We start from the raw sequence: 11,417 nt of genomic DNA, 5'->3' as shown, positions 1-11,417 counted from the left end.
AAAATAAAATCGGATCTAATTTTAGTTAGCACCGCTAAGGGTCGAAATACGTAAACACTTTTGTTTATTCATTTTTGCGCTTAAAAATAAATAGTTTTTTAGTTTATTTCTACATGAAAACCTTATACCAACTAAAGCTGAAACTTATAAGTATTTTTATTATTAAATCCAGTTTTTAACAAACAATTCTATTTAGTTTACCTTATTTCAACAATGACATTTTTTACTGGTTTTTAATACAACTTTATCAAACTTGCATGACTCCGCAATCGCTACAAAATCTCAAAAACTATTTTGAATATTTATTTAGTATTAACTTAAATCCTTAAATTTACTCTATAAAATTTTATTCTGTGATTACTATCTTTATTTCATAAATATGTTGAAAAATAAAAAAACTACAGCAAAAAAAAAGAACCAAAAGCAGCTAAGTTTAAGGTAATATATATCTTGTTGCTCTCCGTAGGATATTTCTGAAATCAAAATTTATCAAGAAACCCCTCAAACCACGTAAACAAAAAAATTAGGTAAAACTTGTATATGTCATATATTAAAAAGATAATAATAAGTTGGGAAAAAATATAATAACGTTGTAAAACTTAATTATATAAGCTTGTTAAAAATAAAATTTATTAGAAAAATAATTTACTTTTGCTATAAAACAATGTAAAAAAAAAAACAAAACCGTGCAAATTTGGAACTTTTCTGAAAAATTTATTTAAGCATATGTTATAAAAAGAAAATTAATAACGTCTTAGAACTTGATTAATAAGTATGTTAATAATATAAAAATTTGACAATAAAAATAATCTTGGAGAAAAACGTTGTAAAGTGAAAAAATGCAAAAAAAAAACATTAAACTTTTAAAGATGCCCCATTACAAAAGTAAAGCCCCTATTCGATGAAAACTATTGTGAAAAGCTAAGCAAAAGAACGTTCCAAGTTAGCATTTAAGACATCGAAAATAATAGGTTTTAAAGTTCGGTTAAAAATTATATATAAGAAAAATGCTATTCAAGCCAAAGTAACGCTAGTCTAAATAAAAGCTGAAAATTAAGCTATTTTACACACGAGCGTTAACTTGGCTTGAATGGCTTTTCTATAAAACAAATTATTTTCAATTTCTTTAATGCTAACTTTAAACTTTTTTTAATTCTAAAGAACGTTATTTTTTTAAGCTTTTCATAATAATTTTCATCGAGAAGGGGTTTTAGTTTTGTAGTGGGGCCTTTTTAAAAGTTTAATGTTTTTTGGCATTTTTTACTTTGCAACGTTTTTCTCCAAAAATATATATTTTTTCAATTTTTTTTATTATTAACATATTTATTAAATTGAGTTTTAAAACGTTGTTAATTAGTTTTTTCAAAAAACATATGCTTTAATAAATTTTTCAGAAAAATTCCAAATATGCACGGTTTTGGTTCTTTTTTTACATAGTTTTATAGCAGGGATCGGCAAACTGCGGCCCGCGAAGGATAAATCTGCGGCCCGCGAGCACGTTATTTTTTTGAATGGAACGCGGCCCGCGAAAGAAAATTTTGTGGCCTGCGAGCATATAAATGTGGCCCGCTGAGCAAAATATATTTCAAGTTAAATTGTTTTCGGTAATATGATTTAATTTGATTAGTTTTTTTATAACATTTTAAAATAATTAGTAGACACTTTAGTTTAAAAATATGAAAAAGACAGATCAGCATTCTAACAAGATATTTTTCTTTGTTTCATAATAACTTCTTTTTTACAAAAGCATGTAATTACCTGAAAAAAAGAGTGTAAAGAGTGCTTGGATATAAGTGTCAGTTATGTTATATAATTCCTATTTATTAAATAACTAAACGCAAATGTTTTTCATTTTGTGCAAAAGTACTGCACAGTAATTAACTAAAGTATCATTTCTTTATCGCTCAGATATTCTTTTTTAATATTTTTTGTACCTAAGTTTCTTTTATAGATTTTTTATTTGTAAATGTTATATTTTAGTGTAAAAATATTTAAAATAACATAGTAGTAAGAAATAAGGTTTATTGATTTTTGTTTTGATACACTTTAATTTTTAAGAAGTTTTCTTTGCACTTTGAATTAATTTCTATGCACACCAACTTAACAAGATGCTAATATTTCAAACCACTTTTTATTTAATACATTAGTTAGTTTAAGTTTAGTTAATGCATAATCCTCTAACAATTTTGTTTCTACATGTAGTACTTAAATTTGTACAGACACATTTGAAACAACATATATGACATAATATAGTTAGTTAGATATAAATTTTCAAATTTCAAATAGTTTTTGTCAATCTAAGTTAATTTTTATGCATTGCATATCAATACATACAATTGCTGTTTTTTGAGCTATCTATTTAAAATAAACTAGATTTAGGGATGGTAAACTTATTAAGTTTGTACATTGTTAATTAAAATAGTTCAAGCTCAAGCAAATAAACAACTAAACACTACCACACACTCAGACTATCACTATTTGATGACTTCAAATCTCAGGCCAACTAAGTCATTTTTTAAGATTTTGGCTAGAATTGCTTTTTGTATACAAAATATCAGGAATGTTTTTGTTGACTCAGACTGGCTTTTTTGCTTGAAAGAGTGGCAAAGTAAACTTATGATGTATGTTTTGCTCAATCCACAGTGTTAGTTTGAGTTAAAGTATATGAAAAATTTTAAGTCTTGCAACTGATATAATTCAAAATTTTATTTAAGTTATTGTGTACATTTAAGTGTGAACAATCAGTGTTACCAAAAAACTTGAATGCCGGAAAAGCTTTGAATTTGTAAATTTATGCTTATAATTTCTAGAAAAAAACTTGAATTTGAGAATTTTTGATAAACCTGGAATTTCAAACAATTTTTAAATGTAAAGTAATGAACTTTCAATTTGACACAAAAATTTTACCAAATAAATATTTTTTTGTTAAAGAATATATTAAAGTAGCTTAACAGTATTTTTTGATATTGATATATTTTTAAAGTAATTTTTTAAACTTTAATTAAACTATATACCAAAGATAGAAAACGAATCGTACTACCAAAAACTTTGTAATGGTGCATTGCATCTTTACTTGTAAAATTTCTCTAATTTTTGTGCTTCGCGTTGGAATTAAACCAAGAAATTCTACTAAAATGTTAATGTTAGTAGAAACATCTCTAAAAAAAATTCTCAGATGAGCACAGTTTTTCTACCAGTGCTCTCATGTTAACAGATTGGTTAGAGTCTTAATTTGATTTATTCGACATTACAACCTTAATGCGTTTTTTAAACACGACTTCTTGTCGTCATTAAAGAAATAAACAAATTTTTTTCATTACCGCCAACATAAATTTTTAAAAAAAGTTTTCAATTATAAACGGTATCTCATTTTAAGTAATAAATTTTGCTACCTATAACTTGCCTTAACAATTTTTATCTGATCATTCTGTAGTTACTAAAGATAATCACGTGCTTTGTTGGATCTGACTTTAGTGATTTGTTTTTTATCGTTTCTCGCAATAACTCCTAACTAACGTTTTTTTATTCTTGTGGCTCGTCTTATATTTTACTAGCATTATTTTTAAATGCAATTTATTTATTCCAGATAAAGAGTTGCTATAAAACTTATTAAAAAATAGGTTATTCTACTTTTTAATGACCCAAAAAAGTTTTTTACTTTTTTTAAGACACTTAATTGTCCATTCCAGCTGACTTATATTTATTTTGGCATATGACTTATTTACTATTTAAATAAAGAATTGCTATAAAACTTATTAAAAAATAGGTTATTCTACTTTTTAATGACCCAAAAATTTTTTTTATATTTTTTAAGACACTTAATTGTCCATTCCAGCTGACTTATATTTATTTTGGCATATGACTTATTTACTATTTAAATAAAGAATTGCTATAAAACTTATTTAAAAATAGGTTATTCTACTTTTTAATGACCCAAAAAATTTTTTTATATTTTTTAAGACACTTAATTGTCCATTCCAGCTGACTTATATTTATTTTGGCATATGACTTATTTACTATTTAAATAAAGAATTGCTATAAAACTTATTAAAAAATAGGTTATTCTACTTTTTAATGACCCAAAAATTTTTTTTATTTTTTTTAAGACACTTAATTGTTCATTCCAGCTGACTTATATTTATTTTGGCATATGACTTATTTACTATTTAAATAAAGAATTGCTATAAAACTTATTGAAAAATAGGTTATTCTACTTTTTAATGACCCAAAAAATTTTTTTATATTTTTTAAAACACTTATTTGTCCATTCCAGCTGACTTATATTTATTTTGGCATGTGACTTATTTAAAAACCTTCGTTATTTCTTTATGTTGTAAGCTTTATTTAACTGAGTTGCTACACAAACAGGCTTTTTTAAAAGCTTAAAAACTCAGGTGTATGCGAAACCTTTATTTCAAACACTTTAAAGAAATCTTTCGATTCTCAAAATAATTATTATGACTGTAGTGTAGTTTACTAATTGCAATTTTACTTGTTTTCTTACACTTTTTGTACTTTTTGATAGTGATAATGTTTTAACTAGGTATTTAAGCTTGAATAACAACTATTTTGTTATCTTTTTTAACTTTTAATAAACTTAGGATGGTTTGATACAACTCAGACAATTTTGCTATTGAAGTGGCAACCATGTTAAAGACTAATTACTAATAAGATATTTTATTAAAGTATTCGAGAATTAATTATATTTAACTAATTACTAGATTTTTTAACGAGTGTAAATTATATAAAACGCAAAAATTTTTTTTGAAGTAAATATTCCTAGAAATAAGAAAAAAGGGTTGATAATATAACAAATGTATAAAAGTAACCTATAAATTGTCTTTCAAGTTAAGTTTTTATAGAGAGTTAGGTTGTAAGTAAAATTACATAAGTATTAAGTTTAATTTTTTAAGTGCTTATGAAAGTAAATAGTTTATTAACAATTAAGTATATTAGTCTACGTAAATTCTATTCTAATAAATAATAGTTTAAATAGACATTCTATGTATAGCTAAAAGTTATTTAAAATAATAAGGTGAATGAAAGTAAAACTTTTCTCTAGTTTGACTAAAACTAAAACCAAAAAATTATTCAATCGTCACTAAAACTAAAATTGCGGCCCGCGAAGACTTTGGAAACTTGAAATTTGGCCCGCGACCACCAACTGCCTGCCGACCCCTGTTTTATAGTAAAAATAAATCATTATTTAACTAATTTTTATTTTTAGCACACTTATATAATTAAGTTTTATAACAATATTAGATTTTTTACAAGCTTATTATTATTTTTTAAATATATGACCCATACAAGTTTTACCTGATTTTTTTGTTTACGTATTTATTTTGAGGGATTTCTTGATCAAAAACTAAGAGTTTAGGTAAAACTTAAGTGGGTCATATATTTGAAAAATAAAAATAAGTTGGGAAAAAATATAATAACGTAATAAAACTTGATTATATAAGTCTTTTAAAAATAAAAATTTATTAGAAAAATAATTTATTTTGCTGTAAAACCATGTAAAAAAGAACCAAAACCGTGCAAATTTGGAACTTATCTGAAAAATTAAATCATATGTTATAAAATAAAATTTTTTGAACAAAAAACAAATAACGTTATAAAACTCAATTTAATGAGTATGTTAATAAAAAAAAAAATTAAAATAAAAAATAATTTTTTTAGAAAAACGTTGCAAAGTAAAAAATGCTAAAAAACACTAAACTTTTAAAGAGACCCCATAAAAAAACTAAAACCCCAGTTAGATGAAAATAATTATGTGAAAAACTTATTATTGTGAAAACTATGCAGAAGAACGTTCTTTAAAACTAGAAAAAAAGCTTAAAGTTAGCATTAAAAAAATTGAAAATAAATGGTTTTAAAATTTGGTTAAAAAATAAAATTACTAAAAAAGCCTTTCAAGTCAAGCTAACGCTCGTATTTTAGACGTATTCAAAGAAAGTATTTAGGCTTATTTAAGCACTGACGAAGTCTTTGACCGAAACTTAGTTTGTAAAATAAATTCTTAAAAGAATAAATTTATTATTTCTCTTCTAGTAGTTGAGACCAGACTTGTTAAAATGCTAACAATTACTATGGTAATTCAGCAATGAAGCGTATAAACTTTGGTTTGTTTTAAGTTAGTAATTTCACGCTCGAGTAAACAAAGCAGAGCTTTTTAACATGTCTGGTTGAGACCTCTTTATTTGTTTTCTTAAAACCAAAACATATAAAAAGAAATTATTTTTACTTCAAAGATGAGAACTATTTCTTTTAACTATAAGCAACTATATTTTAAGTTAATAACTAAATGTAATACTTTGATTAGAATTTGTTACAGAGTTGTCATCTTTGAAGTAAAACGCCAGTCTGATTGATCAAAAACCAGCCTGAGATTTATCAAGTTAATCAAAAAAATAAACAATAACTATAATTTTGGTCAGAAAATAAAAAGAAAATTAATGAAGCTTAAATGTATAAAAAATTAAACAAACTTAAAAAATACACAATATCACAAATTAAAAAATGAAAGTAAAAAATTGCCGTAGATTAGAAAAAATATCAAAACTAGTATAACTTTCTTAAATAAAAATTTAAACAAACCTGTGTCAGCATGAGTTTTTCAAAAAATTTCATTCTTCGAATGAGTTTTCAAAAATTTTTTTAACTAGCCTTAAAGTTATCTTGAGTAATCAGACTGTGTAGCATTCCTGTTTTTTTAAAGCAACTTAAATCTGTATATAGAAAAACTATATTTGAACCTAGCAGTAGAAAAATTTTAGAAGAAAGAATCAAAAACATGAAAATATACAGTTGATAATGCTTAAATCCTTTATTTTTTGTTAACGTAACAGAATAAAGTTAAAAGAAATAATATATAAATTTGACGTTAAGTTTTCTAAAAAAAATAAACCAGCTAAAACTTTATTTAAAAAAAAAACATTGCTAACTAGCCTGAGATTTACAAAAGAAAATTTAAGAAAGCGTAAGCCAGCCAGAACTTTTCAAAAAAATTTTAAAAAGCTCAAACTAGCCTCAGTGTGTGGCAACTTTTTATTAGTTTGAGCCTGTATTTTCTTTAACTTTTAAATGTACTATTCAAATTATTTATCATATAAAACATACAATCATTATGAAACTTGACTTCTTTAAACCTAAAATTGTTTCTTAGACTTTGTTTAATGCTATTTATATAAATTTATTCAAAGAAAAATTTGTTATTATACTTATTTAATCTTAATTAATAAATTTTTCATACACAACATAAATTATAAAATTTTCCTGTAGGTATAAATTTTAGCTTTGAGTCATGTTTATTAGTAAAATTACTTTTGTGATTATAAAGGAAAAGTTATTTAGGTTAAAAAATATTTTGAAATTGATTTTAATTAAAAAAAAGGAACTTGCTTCATTAAGCATAATATTGTACTTTAAATATATTACTAAAAACTAGAAAATATTAACCTTATAAATTTAGTCCTTTTAACTCTTCATCATGATTGTTACTGGATGAATCCCATGGACATCATTTGTGGCTCATGTGCATCCACTTTTTTCATTTACCTTTTGTATTTCCATCAAGATTGTTTACAGAAGAAATGAATTTTGTGAGTTTGTACAAAGAATAAACATATGAGTAAAATGGTGTACTTACAAATCCCACCCGCGACCATTTCTCACCGGATCAAATCCCACCCGGAATTGTAAAAAAAAAATTAGTTTTATTTATTATTTATTTTTTATTAATTACACTTTAACCCCTAACCCTTACCCTTGGTCGGTAAGCGGTTCTTGGATTTGACATTGTCAGAAATGATCGCGGTTTGGAAATGAGCGGTTTACGAGTAAAATGGCCAAAATTGAAAATAGAAATGAAATACCAGGGCTTGAATTAACTTTAATATTGAACTTTGTGGCTTTAAATAAATATAATAAACTTAAACTTTTGTTTTGTACACTTTAAGATTCGTGCACCCCTGAATGATTGTCGTGCACCCTAAATATTTCATGTACCCCGAAAGAAAAAATTCGTGTACACTTTGAAGACCACTGTTCTAATCAAAAAATTGAAATGAAGTACTAAAAAATTAGTAATTTTTAAAATTTTTACATAATTAAAATCATGATTGGTGAAAATAAAAATGTAACTACGTTTAATTGATAATTAGTTTATTTAATATTTGTCGTAAGGTTAAAAACTTGAAATTAGTATACTGTTTTACATTTTTATTGTGTAGTTATACTATTAAAAGTTGATATTTAAGTAAGTCTAGAATACAAGTTTGTTTAAAAACAGCTTTAGCTATAACATTATAAAGGTGACAAACAAAACAGAGTTACCGTGAAATAGTAAAAGTTAAAACATGGCAATTAGTTGAAACTTAAGTGTGCAAAAAAAAGTGATTTTTTTAACATCAAGGTAGTTTTTATATACACATTTATAAGTGTTTTACATTCTTATAAAGTAGTAAAATGAAAGAGCTTTGTTTTCTGCAAATTTTAGACCCTTGTTTGCTATCGAATGTATTCTAATTTTGCATGGTTCATCTTAAACATAACAAATTACCGTAAGCTAAAATTAAAGTTAACTTTAAGTTAAGTCTTGTTTGAATTAACAGTTTTTATACTACAAATTTTTTATTTTTTTGTTATTTGGCACGATGCGTCACTTTTACATAGCGTCACTTTAACACGGCGTCATTTTAGCACGATGCATCATTTTAGCACAGTGGTTCACTTTAGCTTGATGGGTCACTTATGCAGTGTGCGTCACTTTTGCACTGCATCACTTTAACACGGCATCATTTAAACTACATTCTGTTTTACATATACATAATTTCATCGTTAAAATATTTTGCATTTCGGCACCTCAGTAGTTGGTTTAAACTAAAAAAGAATTTTTAAGTTTAAAATTACCTTTTAAAAACGATCTGCTCCCATTACAAATAATTCTTGCGTTCGATTTTTGACTGAAATTTAAAAACTTGCTTACTATGTCACAAAAGCGAATCAAATTTAAAAACAATCAGTCGTAATCGTATGGCGCAGTAGGCCGTGCGTGAGTCTCATGTCTTCATGGTCAAGCGTTCGATTTTTATTCGAGGGACTTTTTTGTGTACATAAGGTCAAATAACTCTAAATTTTTTTCATTATAAGCGTGATAACTTTAATGTGAGTTAAAGTACCTTTTGTAAATGAAGTTTTTTGGAATTTTTAGTTGTAGCATTATTTTTAATAATCTTAGGCTGCAATAGTTTTTGACAGCTTTTAATTCCAAAACAACTTCCTAACTTTGCATTCATATTACTGTTTTTATTGTTTCAGTCTAGGTGTTCTATTAACTTAAGGATGTTTAATTAGCTTTGTATAAAGTAATTACTACTGTTATAAAACGTAAACTGCGAGTTTCTAATATTCAAATAAAAAGACAGAAAAAAATTGCAAATGTTGAACGTACATACGAAAAATTTCTAGTATTGTTTATTTAACCAGTGTTCACTTCGGCCATCATCAAAAAAATGAGATTTTTCGCGTCATCAATAATAAATAGTGAACTTTAGCACACGACCAACAACAACAGCGTTTGAGACAACTACGACCGGTTTCACCCTTATTGGGACTCATCAGGCAGGTATAGTGGCGAGAGATCTAACCAAGCGGGTTAAGTACAAAGTACGTTGGTCGTGTGTAAAAGTAAAAATAATATCTTTAATAATAAAACTAGTTTACCAAAACAGTTAATAAACTAAATTTTACTTAATCATTGTTTATAAAAATTTTAGTTTATAGTTTTTGTACTAAAAGTAATTAGACAAAATTGTAGCATTTCAAACACAAAATAGATTACAAGTTAATGCTTTAAAGATTGAAGTAATAAATAATAATTTCATAAAATTATAATGTATGTTTATGCTCAAAAAAAGTAGCCTTTAAGTTCTGGAGGCTTAAAAAAGTATATGAAATAGTTTAAACGTATTTATTATATTAATTAGTTACAAATAATAAAATATTTATGTATAAGAAGACTATATAAAAAGTTTTTTTTGTAGAATTCGTTAAGAATATCTATAATATTACGCTTCATGCTCATTAGTTTACAATTAACCATTAAAAACTCTGATAAAACATAGTTTTAAGAGCTTTCTTAATCGCTAAATATTAGGCTTGTTATTACGTCACAAAAGCTGCAAAATATATATAAAAGTATTTACAAAGTAAAAGTATTACATTTCTCATTAGTGTAGTTTTGAGTATCCCCGCCTGACACGCGAAGGACCGGGGTTCGATCCCCATACAGGGTTTTTTTTGATTTTGTTAATTTGAAAAGGAAATTAATATAATTTACTGTTATATGATTCGAAACGTCCTTTTCGATAACTAATCATTTTTGTTTGTAAGTCTAGATTTATTATACTAATAACGAATTTTAAATAAATTTTAAAAGACTACTTATAATACTTATCAATAAGTTTAGTCTACCACACTTAAAGTTTTTTTTTAAGTAGTTATAGATACTACAAGCTAAAACCATTCAAGTATTTTATTTATCTTAAAATAAAAAATTCCATATTTATTTATTTTTTTTTAAAACTTCATTAATTAATAATCTTTAAAAAAAACAAATTTCGGTCAGAAAAGTTTTGAGTAGTTAAAGATTTTTTTACAAACTATCCTAATTTTTTTTTGAGCTTAACTGATTCGTGTAATTTTAAGCTTTATTAACAAGTAATTTATGCATTTGAAAAACTTTCTTTACAAAAAAGTTGTAGTAAGCTAAGTCGGATAATAATCATTATTTAGAATAAAATTTGAAAGTATTAATATCCAAGCTCTACCTAGCAACCAGTAGAATTTATAAGCACAATAAATGCTTAGCAACAAATAGCTTTTATAAACTCAACAATTGCTTGGCAACCAGCGGTCTTCGTGGCGCAATCGGTTAGCGCGTTCGACTGTTAATCGAAAGGTTGGTGGTTCGAGCCCACCCGAGGACGCTTTTTTGCTTGATTGATAAACTATTGAAAAGGCTACTACAGTTTATATTTTTGAACAATTTTAGTTTTTCCAAAACTTACTGTTTGGTTGGCATAAATACTTACAAATACATCATTAGAACTACGTTATTTAATTAGATTTATAACTATTTTGAAATTATGTATAAATCTGAAAACTATTTATTTTGAATATTTACTTTGTGAACATAGATAAATAAGCAAAAATAGTTTTTAAACATTCGTATAAGCTTAATGAACTCAATAAACAAGAGCAAACTCTTTAAACTTAATAAACTTAGTTGAATATTTGAACTTTAAGACTTTAAATTTAAAACAAAAATAACTAGTTGGCATAAATCTAAAAAACTTAAAAAATTGTTTTTTAAATAAAAAACTGTTAATAAACTTTATTATATTGGTTTAATTTTT

The 11,417-nt window shown here is 25.2% G+C and overlaps 1 non-coding gene across 1 annotated transcript; it reads left to right on the top strand.

Moving 5' to 3' along the window:
* The first annotated feature begins 10,914 nt into the window (after nucleotides 1-10,914).
* Trnan-guu (transfer RNA asparagine (anticodon GUU)) lies at nucleotides 10,915-10,988 on the top strand. Its single transcript has one exon. It is a non-coding gene; the product is annotated as a tRNA-Asn (tRNA).
* Nucleotides 10,989-11,417: the final 429 nt, after the last annotated feature.

Source organism: Thalia democratica, chromosome 8, assembly GCF_965202585.1.
Source record: "Thalia democratica chromosome 8, ktThaDemo2.hap1.1, whole genome shotgun sequence".
NCBI classification, from domain to species: Eukaryota; Metazoa; Chordata; class Thaliacea; order Salpida; family Salpidae; genus Thalia; species Thalia democratica.
Note: the sequence above shows the minus strand (reverse complement) of the source record. Positions and strands in the feature narration are given on the sequence as shown.